This window comes from Protopterus annectens, chromosome 1.part1 (assembly GCF_019279795.1).
Source record: "Protopterus annectens isolate FY-2018-M chromosome 1.part1, PAN1.0, whole genome shotgun sequence".
Taxonomy (NCBI): Eukaryota; Metazoa; Chordata; order Ceratodontiformes; family Protopteridae; genus Protopterus; species Protopterus annectens.
The window spans coordinates 374144476-374162153 of record NC_056726.1 but is presented as its reverse complement, the minus strand read 5'-3'; positions in this window follow the sequence as shown (position 1 = coordinate 374162153).

Sequence of the window (17678 nt, the reverse complement as noted above, 5' to 3'; positions counted from 1 at the left end):
TTTTGGGGTCTCTCCAATTGCTGCAGATGTCGGGTGAGATACATCCCGAATGGGGCATTGTACTCGATCATTGGTCTGATAAGTGAAGAGTACAGGGGAACAATGACCTCACTAGATCTGGATGTGAATCCCTTCATGATCAGGTGGGCAATGTAGAAGGTCTTTCTAACCACTTTAGCAATGTGAGTGTCAAAAGAAAGGCCACTGTCAACCTGGGTCCCCAGGTCCCTGATAACCTCTTCTGTGCTTAGTGGATTGCCACCTATATGGTAGCTTGGGGTTACCTTGTTTTTCCCGAAGGGTATGACTATACATTTTTTGGCGTTTAACTTCAGGCCATGGCTCTGGCACCAGCTATCTGTTTCCGTGAGTCCCTTCTGAAGGATATCCGTGTCCGATGCACTTTCCACTATGGCGCCCAGTTTGCAGTCGTCTGCAAACTTTGTCAGCCAAAGTCCTCCCATGTTGGCCTGTACTTCTGAGTTATTACAATACTTTCCAGCAGTCTCACTTCTGTCATGTTTCAGTATTTCCACAGGGATATATTTCACACATGTGATTTCATCATCTTCTGCAGCTATACTTTTCAGCCTGCTGCAGGTTGTGTACTATTTTCTTACAGGCAGGGCATTTTTATTTCAGGATATATGTCGGACAGTTTCATGTTTAGGTTAAACTTACAGGCTGAAAACTCTTGTAATCAAGCAATACTTGCATACACTTTCACACTGTTACTTGCAGATTTTATTCCTTACTGACTACACTGCACTCTTTTGCTGACTGTCATACTTTTATATTTATTTACAGTTACTGGTAGTGGATTACTGACCTGCCTGGTGGCGCAACCGCATCAGCCTATCGCCATAGGCTCTGCGGTTCGCAGAACGGACACCTGCAGCTGTAATATAAATGAAGTAATATTGGAATACACATCTACATAATATCAGCTAGTTTAACTTTTTACATACATAATTAAATGTTACTTACTCAGTAGTGGGACGTTGGGTGTTTGCCAGGCCTTCTGGAAGCAAAGGTTCAGTTGGTCCTGCTTGCGTCTCTTCAGGTCTGCATGGTGGTGATGGACCTGCTCACCAGTCCTTGGAATCCCTGTGGCACTGGTGAGATCATGAGCCAACCGGTCCCACGCCTCAGCCCTGTATGCTCCCCAGAGGACCTGGCCCTGCATGAGTTGGGCCTCATGATTGTGGACTAGGAGCCAGGCCATGTACCTGGACTCCTCAACACCCCACCTCTGTGCTCGAAAGCGACTACCCTCTCCTACTCCTGACATTCTGCCTGCAGGTCTGTTCTACAATCGTTTATGCTGTGTATTCCCGCCTATGGGGCTTATATAGTCCGTTTTTCCCGCACATATCTGTGATTGGCCATTTTGGAATTGTATCAACTTCAGTAAACCTGCATTGTCATGCTCTAGTTTGTATTCATTCCTATATATTAGCTGTTATTGCATTTACAGGTACTGCTGTCGTGGCTTAGTGGTTCTGTACCTTGACTGTGGTGTATAGTATCCTGGGTTCGAACCTGGCCACTGCTTTTTATTTTTCATGACTGTCTAGACATGCTGAGGGGTGTGTCTGTGTAAAGGCAGTTTTGATACGGCTTGCTCAACGTTGCCCGTCGGTTAGCTTGTTTGCGCGGTGCGCAGCTCCGCACAAACGGGGTACGCTGGTTTAAGCCTCATTTGGCTATCGGCACGCATATTACACTCAGCTCAGCTAGGAGCACATAGATTCAGCATGTTAAACCACTGCTCAGCTACGGGCACTCATTTTGCACCAGTTAAACCACTGCTCATCTACGGGCACATGCACTCACTCTGTTAAACTGTAGCTCAGCTATAAGCACATCTGGCATTTTTTCTTCTTTTGTTACCTCACATGTCTTCAATATAAATGGGCTATTTCATTACATTTTACATGAATTGTGGTTTTATGTGTACATATTTGTCAGGGACTTGTTTCCTGCTTATTTTGCAAAAAAAAAAAATTGGTGTTGTGGGGGCTCGAACCATGAATGCCTGCTCTTCAGCCAACATCACTACAGCTACGCTATTGCTTCCTGGCTTATTTTGCATATTTAGTTCTTATATGCTTTCCCACTGACTGCTAACTGTAGCTGCGCTACGGGCACGCCCGCGCAAACGAGCGCACTCACGGTTAAACATCTTTACAATTTAAAAAAATATATAACATGTTCATTTATATATCTTTTATGTTTATAGTCTGTAGGGGCGTGTATTGTGTTGTGTTTATTCACATTTCCGTGGACTCTGTTGTGGGTGTCTACTTTGGGCACTTTTACACTTCTGGGGGTGTGTCCGCTTGCAGGGCTCGGCCTACGGACACGCCCCCTACTGTCTTACATGGACTGTGTTAGACTTAGGTGTGATTCAGCATGCTCTCATGAATATGCAAAGCATGCTGACATCACTCCGTTTAACTGCAGCCTCCGTGTAAGAGTTATAACTCTTACACGGAGGCTTTGTGAATCCTGGGGATTGTCTTTTTACATGTTTTTAAATAGTTAATTGTTTACATTTTATGTATTTTATATGTAACATTGTGATTGGTTGTTCTAGTGTATTTAAATGGTGTCTTTTAGATTGATTAATTGGTTCTGATGAAGTCCAGGGTTTCCTGGACGAAAGAGCTTGATTGTATACGTTTGGAATATTAAATTATCTATTTTGGATTACCGTTGGAGTCTTTACTGCCTTTGTACCACCACTTAGCTGGGCTTGAAGGTGTTTGTGTTCCTGGTTTATGGTGTGCCTTTCATTCACCGGTTTGTGTGGTTGAGTTTTGTTTGTGTTGTGAGCCAGATCTGTTTGGTGGTGCTTCTTGTGTTATTTCAACTTTTGGAGTTCCGCCCATCATGGAAGGGACCCAGAGCGAAATGTTAGATGAAAGATCTCTACAGACACTATCTAATTCGGAGGAGTCAGTGCTGAATAGTGGAAACCTCACACAGTTAATCATGATTTGATCACAAAAAGTTTCTCAGTTGCAAGAAACTGTTGATAATATGAGACCGAACATTAGTACTGGCAGTAAAACATTTTCCCACGGTAACAGGGACCCACGTTTAAAAAGTACATATGATCATTCACTTCCGAGATTTTTTAATTCCAGTTCTGTTACGCTGACTCAGACGGAGATACCTTGTGGGCAAGGAAGACATTCTACAAGTGAGACTAACGATTTGCAGAAGTTAAGGGACTGGCTAAATATGGATAATTATTCTTTTGCTGGGCTCAGTTCACAGGTTAACAAAGGGAGCATAAAATCTGGACTTAAGGACTTTGAATCCTTGTTATTGAAGGTACGTAACCTTCAATGCGACAATACTTTTTTGAAAAAGTCACTTTTTAATAAGCAAATTCCTAGAGGACTTAGAATGTATAAATTTCCAAACAGGCTGTTTAAGGGTGAAAAAGAATGTGATAGCTTAGTCGAAATGTTTGATAGGCATGGGTTTGAACTCATAGAATTCATTATAAAAATAAATAATCAAAGAATCAACAAATTATTAGTAGATGTTGACAAATTGAACAATCTTATAATAAATTATGTTCATTTTAATGATTATAATGTATGGTATGAGGGTATTTTTGAGAATGTGAAAAAGCAAACTGATATTAACATTAAAAGAAAGAGGAGTAAATTGTTAAGAGATGAAATGGAGTATAAAGAAAGGAAGGCCTACCCCTTCCCTAAATCCTATTCATTAAATAACAATGATACACAAGGCCCACGAGATAGGTGGAGGAATTTTGATAACATGGGGAATAATATGGACAATGCCTATGTGGAAGTTGAATTAGAAGCATATGGTCAAGAGGAGGAGGTCCAAAAGGCTCATTAACAAGGGTAGAAGTTATAATAATAACAACCGGAATTTTTTAGGATGGCAGGGACGGGAGAGAGGACAAACGTCCAGAGGACAGGGGTTGAGGAGAGGAAGTTACAACAACTGAGTACTACATAGACCATTGAAACTAAGAGTATATCGGTCAGTTTTGAAGGGAGATTATTAAGTTGTGGAGGGTTTAATATTTATAATTACTCGAATAAGGACATTAGGTATGAGCATTTCTCACTTTTAAAAAAAGGGATGAAGTTTATCCCGGCTAGAAAAGAGGATGTGTCTCAGATGCTTCTGGAATTAAGAAACTATACGAGGAAGTTGAATTTGAAGTACATTTTCAAGAATGAAGCTGGTACAACTAGTAATACCAACAGCTTAGGTCCTCCCACAACATTTAGGTTTAAGAAAAAAAGTTGTTATAACCCCCACTACACCCTACTATTGCGTCTTTTGAAGACGTTTATACACAGGAAATGTTTAAATTATATTCGACTAATAAGAGGGAATACTTTAATTTATCACCAGATGAAAGTAAAATATTAGAAACTATTAGGGGTAGCAATAACATTAGAGATATGAAGCCTGATAAAGGTGGGATATTGCTATTGTTAATAAGATTGACTATAATTGTCATATTTTAGCTATGCTGCATGATGAGGAGAGATATATATATTGTTGTTAAAAATGAACTCAACATAGCACAAATAAAGATTTGCCTTATGTTAGAAGACAGTTTGTTTCAGGGATGTATTAATGAAGCCATTTTTAACTTTTTGGTTAACAAGTACCCGTTAATTCCATTTGTTTTTGGCATCCCGAAGATACATAAGGACATCTTTGACCCCCCCCCCCCCATACAGGCTTATAATTTCATCATGGTATAGTATGACTTATTCATTGGTTATATTTGTGGATAGATTGGTGAGAGAGTCCTTGGTTTCTATTGATTATATTCTTAAAGACTCATGGACTTCCTTTCACATTTTAAGAAGGAGTTGTACAGTGACAATTGTTCTTTTACTACCATTGATATTTGTGACTTAATTACTTCCATACCCCATGGGACTGGGCTGGAGTTGTTTTATGAAGCCTTGAGGGAGAGAACCTCTTTGAATAACACCTTGCTAAACTTTGTTATGCTGTCAATGGAAACTATTTTGAAAAATATTTTTTTTTAGTTTCGAAAGAGACTACTTTAAACAAAATCAAGGGGGTGCTATGAGTTCTAGTTGCACCCCTTTATTTGCTAACTTAGTCATGTATAGTTGGGAGAAAAAGAATATGTTTTGTACTGAATTTAATTACAAATGGTCCATTTATTTAAGATTTTTGGATGATATTTTTATATTGTGGAAGGAAGAGGACTTAGGGGAACAATTTTGTGATTATATTAATGGAATTAGTGATTACTTTGAATTCACGTCCACACATAACAGTGAAACAATTAATTATCTTAATGTTTCTATCAGCAAAGATAGTTTTTTGAAATATTTTACTTCCACTATATATAGGAAACCCACATTCTCCAACGATTAGCTGGAATATAGCAGTAGTCACCCTTATTTCATGAAAAAAAGCATTGTTAAGGGTCAATTTATTAGAGTGGCAAGAATGTGTTCATCCTTAACTAGTGCTATTAGGGAGATGGATGTTTTGAAGGGTTATTTCAAAGACAGAGTTTATCCACAGAAATTTGTTTTGAAAATGTATAATTTAGTGAAGGACAACTGGGGAGTGAGGTATATACCTTTGTTGGGTAACACTATTGATACCCACAAGGAAGTAGCAACTTTTAACGAATATGAAAATAGTATGGTTCTGACTTATGGGTGTTTCAGCAAAAAAGTTAATGATATCCTGAATAAAAGTTGGATTTTATTTAGGACAAATAATGAACTTCAAATGATTATGGGTACTAACCCTAGATTTGTGTTTAAAACTAATGCAAACTTAATTTTTTTGTTTGAACACCCTAAAATGATAAAAGTGTGGTAGACAAGGGTACAACAAGTTGTGGACACTGTAACTATTGTAAATACATTTTGAAAGAACCAACATTATATATATATTGGTGAATTTGGTATAAAAGTGGGGACAGTAGTGGGTAATTGTGGAGCAAAAGGTTTGGTCTACATAGCAGTATGTCAGAACTGTTTTAATTTTTATATAGGGAAAACAGAGAGGACTCTGCAGGAGAATATACGAACATATTTATGCCATCAGACAAAAAAAAACTAATAATGCTCTTTTTAGGCATTTAGGAAGTAGTGAGGGTTGTACACGATTTTTAGTTGGAATTTTGGAAATTGTTGAGATGAGTTCCAGGGGAGGGGATTGGGCCAACACAATAGAGAGAGCAGAGTTGAAATGGCAATTAAGGTTGAATGCCACTCACACCCCTGGGATTAATGAATACATTTCAGTGATGCCCTTTTTAAAACATAGAGCACTTGAATTATAGTTCATGTTTGTAGAAGTTTATATTGTTTTTCACATGTTTTTAAATAGTTAATTGTTTACATTTTTATGTATTTTATATGCAGCATTGTGATTGGTTGTTCTAGTGTATTTAAATGATGTCTTTTAGATTGATTAATTGGTTCTGATGAAGTCCAGGGTTTCCTGGACGAAAGCGCTTGACTGTATATATGTTTGGAATATTAAATTATCTATTTTGGATTACCTTTGGAGTTTTTACTGCCTTTGTACCACCACTTAGCTAGGCTTGAAGGTATTTGTGTTCCTGGTTTATGGTGCGCCTTTCATTCACCAGTTTGTGTGGTTACAATTTACAACTATATGTACCCTTTGAGGGACAAAATAATAGTCTGAATTATTTATTTCGAAGGAAACCTTAGTACTTCATTTTTATACAAGTTTCTTTGAAGGCAGTGCTCCTCCCTTTGCAGTCACATTTATGCAGGGGTGTATTGCCACCTATTTAGGAACAGAACTCATTGTCACTCATTTTTATCATCAAACTTCTTGTTTATCCACAGTTTTGACCAGTTTTTACCAGTAACAGCTGCAAAATTTCCTATAGGTTACAGAATCCCATAAGACCAGTGCATGTCCCCTCCCTCAATTCCATCAGCAACAGTGGGAACTCCAATCAGACTGCAGTTGTTCGAGCAAGCTGTCATGTCTTACCAGATATGAAACTAGTAACTTTATGGTTTAAAATTGGCAGATGTGAACGTTATGGTTCAAAGTATATAGCTTCTGATTTTATAATTAATCTCTGAGTTGTAAATATATGCCTTCCCCTTACATAAATATATTTTTTATTTGTTTGCTGTTTTGTTTCTGACTTTGGACTCTCATCACACAGCTCCTTCATCTGTGCATGCTACAAAGTTCCTTAAATCTTTGCATTGGCTACAGTCATCTGCTAGGTTTGAACTTTGACCCTGAGTACCAGGAGTGGCCTTAGGTCAACTGGTGCCCTAGGCAGAGGGCACAATGGCACCCCCCGCCACACCACCCAGTGCCCCCATCCTGGTCTACCTACACCATATAAATGCTGGTAAAGTGCCCCCACTAAAGCGGCGCCCTAGGCTGCCGCTTAGTTGGCCTATGCCTAAGGCCGACTATGCTGAGTACTGTCTAGTACAGATCACTCTTCCAGGCAGAATAAGCTTTAGTCCTAGGATTTAGCCTGATTCAAGGATTGCCCTGTAGAATTTTGCTTTCTTTTTATTTACACTACAAGTCCTACATTGTGAGCAGAGTGTCCAAGCTGTCCCCACTACCAGAAGCCACACTTTCAACACTCTCAAGGTCTAGAAACTCTTGGCATGGGGGCTGTGTAGTTCTGCTTTTCAGATATTTCACTAAGATTGACTGTAGCTATGTGAGTCCCAGTCTTTCCAACCCCTATCCACCCACCTGTAGGTCTGCATTACTTTTACAGGTTATCCTTCTGACTCACTTCATCTACTAACTACATCTCCCAAACATAACCTTAGCAAGCCTAGATTGAAGTAATAGAAATATTAAAATATATACTGAATTAGCCTATCATTTCTCTTGTATCATTCATTTCCATGCTGCCAAATGGCATGCATTAAACAATACATGTGAACCTATTACTTCCAGGTTTAACCCTATTCTTGCTAGCCTCTCCCTAACTTATATTATTCTACTTTTTCTGTGTTCTTACTGTATATATATATGCATACCACTGATGGGATAATTCTTCTGCCTAACATGTAAAACTGCTGCACTTCAACCATATACCTTTCTCAGATTCTGTTCATAAACTATATGGTACATCCTAAGTAATGATGCATTGATATGTGCATCCCTGTTGTAAGTTCTTCAAAACCTGTTTGTATCTTGAGCTTCTGCTACTTTGACAGGTTGTTTGTCTTCTTCAGGTGCTCTGATTTTATAATCGCTAATTGGTGCAGTTTGTGTAGTCAAACTTACTTAGACAAGATGAGTTACTACCAGATGCTTTGCAGATTTTCATGGATTGGATATGTAGACAAACCTTGAGGAAAGTGGAAGAGGAAGCAATAAGCACAGCAGATGTGGAGAGTCTGGTCATATAATCATGTTTGAACATGAAGAAGATGGTAAGAAAAATGTGATATGGATCTGGTAAAACAATGGTATGATTGTTCTAGATGTGATTGTGTATGACTTGTTACAGTTTTTTTTTTTTGCTTAAATGTTTTTATTGATTTAAAAAAAAATGAATGCAATTTCATAACTTTGCAATATAAAACATAATTTACATAGGTTAACTATATACAATCAACAGCTATAAATCTAAACAAACTATTTACAAAGGTGTCTATGTTTAATAGATGTTGCACAGTTTTACATTTAAAACTTCATTCCATTAGGTATTACAATAATCTCTTTCCAATATTTCATTCACTTTTTTCCTTGAGTTGAAATAAGATGTGGTTCTTTCTATTCTCATTCTAATGGTTTTCATTTCCATTCATGATACATTCAATACGATGTTTCTGTATCCCTTAAATGCGGGTGAAGTCTTGCTTTTCCAATTTCTAGTAATGGTTTTGCGTGCTATAGCCAGTAGTGTCCATAACAGTGAAAACTTTGTTCTAGCAACACACTGGGGTATATGAGCATTAAACAGGATCAAAGATTTAGGCAAATGAAAATTATCATTAAAGACTATTTGCAAGAAAAAATTAACTTTATCCTGAAACAGTTTACGTAAATGATAATCATAAAATATATGCCTCCAATCTGTTCTCAAGTTCCTTTTACATCTCCAACACCCTATATTTTGTTCAAACATTATTTCCATTTTATGTGGTGTTATAAAGGACCTATGACTGAATTTCCATTTGAACAATTTCTGTTGCAATGAAATAGATGTTTGCTTTGTGGAGAGAAGTATTCATTTCTTGTCATTGTCATTTGGCATTTGATTATTTATGGTTTTATAGAAGTCCCACAGATTTTCTGTATGATATAACTTAGTTTCTTAATTATTTTATAGACATTTGATAAGTAACCTTTTCTATGAACAGCTTGTGTTGTTAAAAATACCAAATGTTCTATAAGTTTAGATATGTTTTGTCTGATTGATAATTGCATTGTCTGTTCTGTTTAAAATTTATTGTCTTATGTCCTGTATGTTTAGACATACATCATTACCCAAATCAAATGTGTTCCTTATTTGTTTCATTGTTAAAACTTTTCCAGAGTCTTGTAACTGATGCCAGTAACTCAGTTCATCCTTTCTAAGAGTCTTCATTATATCAATATCAAAAGTTTTTATGTTATTTTGCATGCATGCAATAGGATATAGGAAAAATGACCAAGCTTTTATTTTGGGATTCCTATTCATAAGTGTTTTATACCCTTTTAATATGTTGATTATAAACTTAGAACTTATGTGCTACTGTTTGTTTCAGTAAAATGTTCGCTCATCATCCAAAGAAGGTTATCTGAAACAAACTCAGTATATTGTGATGTTAATATAAGACCTGATTTTAGCCATATTTTTTGTGTATGCATTTCCATCTGGCAGAATAAGGATTATTTACCCATAATGATACTGATTTATTACTAGATGATAGTGCATATATTTCTATATCTGGAAGACTGATTCCACCTGCATCTCAGTCATTTGAATGATGATTCAGAGCTATTCTGGGTTTATTGGGATACCATAAGAAGTTTAACATTAGTTTATTAAATTGTTTTATGTAAGATTTAGGAGGAAGTATAGAAAAAGCTTGTATGAAGTACAATATTTTTGGAAAAACTGCTTTAATTATATAATGCATATCCTCCATTGTAAAAAAAGTATTTATTCCATTTTTGAATGAGTGTTTTAATGTTATTTAGAGTATTAGAGGAGTTTATTGTTATTGTCTTATGTAGTTCATCTGTTAATATAACCTGTAAGTATTTTATCTTATTGTCAGCAGCTATATATTTTGAAAAATTATTATCTATGTTTTTCTTAGAATTTATAAGTAATATCTGTGTCTTATTTTCATTAAATGCAAGGCCTGAGAGTTTCTGAAAATGTTCAGTTAAATTTAATAGAGTTTTTAGAGAGGTGTTATCATCCTTTAAGGTTAACAAAATATCATCTGCAAATGACTGTACCTTCATTTCCAGACTATAGCCAGTTTGTATACCCTTAATATTCTTATCCATTCAAACATAATTTGTAAAAAGACTGATTACTAAGGCAAGTGATGTTTTGTACCTTTAGTAACTTCTAAAGATTTAGAAAAGCATGATCCAATCTTTATATAGGCTAAGGATTTATCATAAAGTGATTTAATTAATAGTGTGAATTTTTGAGAAAGTCCATATTCTTCAAGAACTGAGCATAGATAATCCCAGTGGACAGAATCAAAGTCACTATTTATGTCTAAGTTTACTATATTCATGTTATTTTGTGTATGATTAATGTAACTGATTAAAGATATAATTCTTTTAATGTTATCAGATGTATTTTTGTCTTTTATAAAGCCAGTTTGATCTTAATCTATTAATAATGGAAGTAGTTGCTTGATCTTAGCCAACTGTATTGCCATAAACATTTTATAATCAACATTTAGTAAAGATACAGGTTTTTGAGATGAACATTCATTTGCATTTTTATCTGGCTTCAAAATAAGTGGTATTATTGTATATTTCCAAGAAGGAGGAATATTTTTGCTTTTCTCTACTAATGTAAACACTTTTAATAGTAATATCAGAGTGTCTTTGGTTAATGATTTGAACATTTCTGTGATCATATTATCTATGCCAGGTTCTTTGTTTGGCTTTAAATTTTTAATTTGTGATGTAAGTTCAGTCATGGTTATTTGTTTGTCTATTAATTTTATATGATCATCTGCTAGTTTGGTTTTAATGTGTTTTCTAAATAAATACTTTAAAATGTTGGGTTCTATTATTTCCTTTTGGGTATTAACTTTATGAAAGTATGATTTAAATGTTTCTAATATCCCTTCTAAGTCTGATACTTTCATTCTGGTATCTAGAATGTATATTTCCTTTATTTGACTAGCTTTTATGAACATTTTAGTTCTATTTTGGCATTCTTTTCTGATTTCTGAGGTTCATTGAATAAGAATATAGTTTGATCTTCTCTAAATGTATCATTGTTTTATGATGTAGTGTCTGTAAATATTTTTATTCAGTCTATCTAATTCAATTATTAAATGTGTCTTTCCCTTTGAATGCCTAGTTTTAATGCTTCAAGTTCTTGCTTGGAATTCCAGTAAATCTTTGTCCTGCTGCCTTTTCTTGGTTTAAAACCATGTTAATGCTTTACCATATAAATATGACTTCAAAGAGTCTCAAATATATATCTCTGACATATCTTCAGTAAGATTTATGTCTAAAAATGTTTGTATCTCTTTAACATAAAATTCTTTAAAAACCTTTAAGTTTGTTATGCATGAAGTAATTCTAATTACAGTTATTCTTTATTTTGTATTTAAATCTAAATCAAAAGTAATTGCATTATGGTCTGATAATAGGCATGTGACCACTTTGACTTTATCCAAATTTGTAGTTAGATCTTTTTATATATACACTTTATCTATTCTTGAATATGTGCCATGTCAATAAGAGTAGGGTGTAAAGAATAATGTATTAAGATCAGCATATTCATTAATGTCTATGATATTTAAAGTCTCAGCAAAATCAGACAGCACCTTAGAAATTGTTGTTTTCTTTTGTGTGTTTCTAGCATAAGTGTCCTCATCATTCATTTTACAATTAAAGTTTCCTGTTATGATTATTTCCCCTTTAACATGGTGTACTATCTTCCAAATGCTGCTTGGCTACGTTGACACTTAATCCAGGTATCCAATAAGTGTTTACTAGAGTATATAGCTTCCCATTTATAGATATCATTACTAAACAGAACATCCCTGTTTTGTCATAATATGTATTTAAAATTTTTGGCAGTAAGATTGAGTTTTTCCTTAGGACTGCTACTCCTCTCTTCTTTCATTTATAGTGCAAACTTACTAAAACTGTAGTTATTTGTGTTAATTTTATTTATGTCTTCTTGTATAATGTGTATTTCTTGCAAAAAAAAATCTGTGCATTAAGCATTTTTAAATATTTTAAGAAACTTCCCCTTTTACAATTATTATTCAGACCATTTACATTAATAGAAATACATTTCATAGTTAAATTATTACCACTCATAATGCTAGCCATGTGAATATATTTTAAGTAATAAGCACATACATTTAACTAAAGAAAATGATTTATTTTCATTAGACGTAGCAAAATAGTTACAACTCATAGACCCCCCCAATAAAAAGGAATTAAATAATAAAACCTTAAAGATTGAGACAAAAAACAATCTAACCCTCCTATGGGGAAACAAAGCCCAGCTTTGAATAGACTAGCCATTCAAGTGTACCTTCTAGCATTCCCTCTAAGCGTCATTTCTCGGCCCAATTATCTATACATTCTAACATAAAGATGGTTGTTATGTCTTATATCCTATTCATATAATACATTTTTCATAAAAAATTATTTTAAATCCAAGAAAAAAATATTTTACACAACCATATTACTATATTAAGCATATTAATTTGATAGCAAAATAATACAAATTACATTGACTTTTTCTGTTTGCTTATAACATACAGCAATTGTCCATTAGTCAAACTCATTTTGATAAGAATAGATTAATACTTGTCATTCAGATTAATCTAATCAGCAAAACAATTCAGATCTATAAAAGTGTATAACAAGGTTCCATCACTCTAGTTAAACCTAGTGAAGCTGTTATTATATTGTGTACTAGCACAGTCTGCTTCACATTAAGCTCTTTATTTTATATGATCTAATTACATTTTCCTGTCTATTTGCATTAAAATCAGATATAATGTGTCTCTTTTATAAGTTCAATAATTTACTTGCTAATAAATCTCTCACTGCTTTTACTCTTATACAAATTGCACAGGTTATTAGGCAGATATCTTTTTAAGAACCTAAGAAATTCAAACAGCTCATTGTTAACCTTTAACCTGAGTGCTTACACCATGTCTCAGCCTTTTACTGTCATTGTCAAGCAGTCACATGGTCGCAAAGGGATTTTCAGCTTCTAAATATGCTAATAATGGGAAAGAAAAAAACATCTTGGAAACAAAAAAACAAGCTTTTCAGCTTGTGACCTTGGCGGGGGTGGGGTGGGGGGCTGAGAAACAAGTAAGTAAGCAATGTGAGTACTTCTAAACATACCTCGTGCTCTAGGAGTGCTTGAGAGCTTTCCCCTTCTAAATGGCTGTTTGTAAAACCCAAACATGTCTCTGTAGTTAAAATTAAGTTAACATTTGTTTGAGACAAGTTTTAGTTTAACTTTAATAAGCCTTGTTCATTCCATATAAAAAAAGAAGGAAATACATTTCTTTTCCTGTTTACTCATGTACTAATTATTAAATTAGTTAAACCATGAAACATTCATAGACAAAGATTTAAAAAACAGGCACGTATCTTCTGTTTCTTAAAGTATGGAACTTGTTTAGAAATCTATATTAAACTGCATGTTCAAATAAACATGTTAAATGTTCATTTAGGTGCCTTTTTAAACTGTAAATAACTCTCTAGGTCTACAATACACAGAAAAAAAACTTTCTTTTTTAAAGTAACTTGTCTGAGACTTTTAATATCATAGACATTAATGAATATCCTGAGCCTAATATATTATTCTTTACAGTAAAACATTTTAACAAAAGGTATAAGCAGATAAAACATTGTTTTGTTTCACGTATTATGCTATTTTATTTACTATACTTTGAGAGATATTCTGTTAAGTTAGTGACCCAGAGAGTTAATAAACAAGAATAAAATGTTTTTAGCTTTTTTCCATTTGGGATTGTAGTCTTTTAGTTAAAAAGCATTATTTTTGTTGTACATTTTAGGGAACTTCATAGATTTGCCATCTGAGTAAAGTCTGTTTCCCTTTAGATAATTTGTGTGTGGTATAAAAGGAAAAGATATGTAAAATAATTATTTAAAAGTTACGTGTCATTTAGTCTCTTCTTCTTTTTGTCAACTTTTTTCCATTCAGTCCTCTTTGCTTGGCATTTTAGGGTAAAACTGGTCCAATCCATTTCTCCTGTTTGATTTAAAGTTTTGTTAGATGTTAAAAATGACACAGCTGCATCCAAGGTGTCAAAAGTCTTTGCAACATCCAAGAAAAAAATGTTAAATCTCGCAGGAAATAGTGAATGGACTATAACATGTCTCTTCTTCAATTCTTTAGTTAGAGGTAAACATTCCTTTCTTTTAGAGATTATCTCTGATGAGTAGTCATTGTCAAATCTTATTATATTATCTTGGTATCTGACAAGAGAGTTTGACCACACAGTTTTTAGCACCAGTTCCTTGTCCTGAGAAGATATACATTTTACAATTATTGATCTTGGACTTTTATTTACTTTGCTGGAAGATGAAGGAACTGCCAGTGACCTATGGGCTCTTTTAATTCCATAAGAAAAAACTCAGGTAAATTCAGAACATTTAGAAGCCAGGATGTGAGGAAATTTACCATATTGTCTCCTTCAGTCTTTTCCGGTAATCCATAAATATGCAAGTTGCTTCTCCTTGACCTATTTTCTAGGTCATCTAATTTCTTTGTTAGAAAAGTTTTTGTTTTGAGCGAGACTCAAGTTGTTGTTCTTGTGCCATGAGTCTGGCTTCCATGACATTTAATGTTTCTTCTATGTCAGTAATCTGAGTCTTATGTTTCATTATTAGGTCTTCTAATTGCTCAGTTTGTTTTGTGCATTTTTCTTTAAAAGAGTCAAGTTTTTTGTCCATTTTGTCAAACTTCAAAGATAAATCCTGCATGGAAGGCAACTCATTCTGTAAAGAAATCTGAGCCCTTTCTGCTTGAATTTTGACAAAAAATCTTAGAAATTAAACAAAATAATCCAATGTAGACTTCCAAACATTGGAGTAGAAGTTAGTGGTTAAGTTTAAGAAATTTAGGGGTCTCGGATTTTAAAATTTTGTTTTAGAAATATAACTTAGATAAAAGAGCTGAGAAAAAGTGCTGTCAACCTGTCAATATCCTGGCCATACCCTTGTTGCAACTTTTTAATATGCAATTAAAGTATGCAAAATAATAGAAAATAATATTTGTGAATTTATGAGAGATGACTATGACAACTGCCTTTAAAACAGAGGGGAAGTGTGAAATATGGAATATGGACATTTGATTATTGACATTCAATTACTGGGAAAGTCCAACTGGGCAGAAGTTCATTTTCAGTGGAGGCCCATGGAGAAAAACTCCAAATTATTATAAAACACTTTAAGAACAATAACTTTACAATCTTCACAAATAAAATAAAAACATTTGCAGTTTAAATAATTATAACAAATTACACATAATATTCAAAGCATTTGTTAAGAATCAATACAAGTTATATGACAATCATTTAATATTTAGAGAAATTTTAGACAGTTTTTAAAGAAATTAAAAGTACTTTAGTCTAATACAAACAAGAAGTTTATGCAATCTGAAGTGAGGGAAAACAGGATTATGGCATATTTAGAGAGTAAATCAGGGAAGAGAATTTCATAGAAGTTAGGAAGTAAGTAAAGAAGGGAGAGTAAGGAGGTACAAGGTATGAATAGGTACTTGCTCACATTTAGGGATACAGTTTATCCTGGTTTTGAGCAAGAACAGACCCAGATTTTAGCTAGGAAGTCTTTCAGAGTGGTTTTGAAAGATGGGAGGGAGGGTATGTTCCTGGATACAGGTAAGAAGTTCCAGGCTTAGCAACCTTGTTACGAGTACAGACAATGCCCAGGTTTGTAGACAGACAGGAGTTTTGGTCACTGGATTGCAATGACCAACTGGGAACATAGTTGTGTGGAATGTTTTTTGGTGCTGAACAGGTAGATTGATGCTGGATAATTTTATAGGTGGTAAGAAGCTGTGCATATGTTAGTTGATGAGGCAGTTCTAACCAATTTAGACTTTTTAGTGCTATACAGTAGTGGGTTCTGAAAGGGTTTTTTTATACAAATTTAACAACTTTGTTACAGCATTCTTCAAGATTTAATGTTTGTGAAGCCTGGAGGTTATTAAGGATGAGGGAGACATAAAGATGTATGGGGAGGAGATAAGTAGTGGCAAGTGTAGCTTTAGTTGCATCGGTGAAAAACTTTTTCAATTAGTGTGTGGATGTTTACAAATTATCATCTAGGAAACAGACACAAACAGTGAGACATGAACGTGAAATGCAGGTAAATAGGAGACCTGCTATACAGTCAACTCCGGTGGGTCAAGTGGTATGCAGAATGAGGAGAAGTCAGGGGTGAGTCTTTCAGTTCTCTAGTGCAATATAAACTGGGATGTTAGATTGTTTTTCCCTAGTAGGTCACCAGAATTAGGTTCTTAGATAAATGGTTGTTTGGACATTTCTTTCCTGAACAATGTGCTTTCTACTGCAGATACCAGAGAAGATATACATTCAATGAACCAAGGATGTGACAGTAGAGACTGAACATTACAATGGTCATTGCATTAGTTTGTTATTCTGAGTTTATAGTTAACATATTAGAGAGGATACCAAAAATACAGGACAAGACCACCACTACGATGCACATAAAATTCCAAGGTTTTTATTGTAGACAAAAATGAGTGCTTTCACGTGTCAAATGCTGCACGCTTCATCAGATTTCATTTACTAGTCAACAGAGCAGTCTTTAAATATACTAACCAATTATGCTTAATTGAATTCAATCAAATAATTCATTTGAATCAAGCAAGTAGTCATAGAGACTGTTACAATGCTGTTAGCTCAAACCATTCATAATAACTACCGCTATCTGAAAATCCTAAAACATTGTTAAGCTAAAATATATTTATACAGTGTAATGTATGTAACAAAATATGTAAGCATGTATAGATATATAATATTAGAGAGGATATAAACCCAGTGGGTGAAAAATATAAAACTGGAAAATATATATATTGGAGTAAATATTGAACCAGTTACAAAAACATCACTTTCTTAGTGAGGCCATTTTATTTTGCATAACAGCAAGATGATAAATGCCTGGATGGCCATTAGACATGCAGAAGGCATTGATTTTATGTCTTTGTAGAAGATTAAATTTAATTTGATGTGACAATGTGCTGTTTTATGTTTGTCGACAGCTAAACAATAAAACTTCATAGCTAATTGTTAGTTTATTTATTTATTGCATTTGTTAACAAGGAAAGCTAGACTGGGAATAAGGTCCCTTTTCAGAGGAGGCACCGGGAAACATAAGCCTTTTTTAAAGTATGTTAAGCA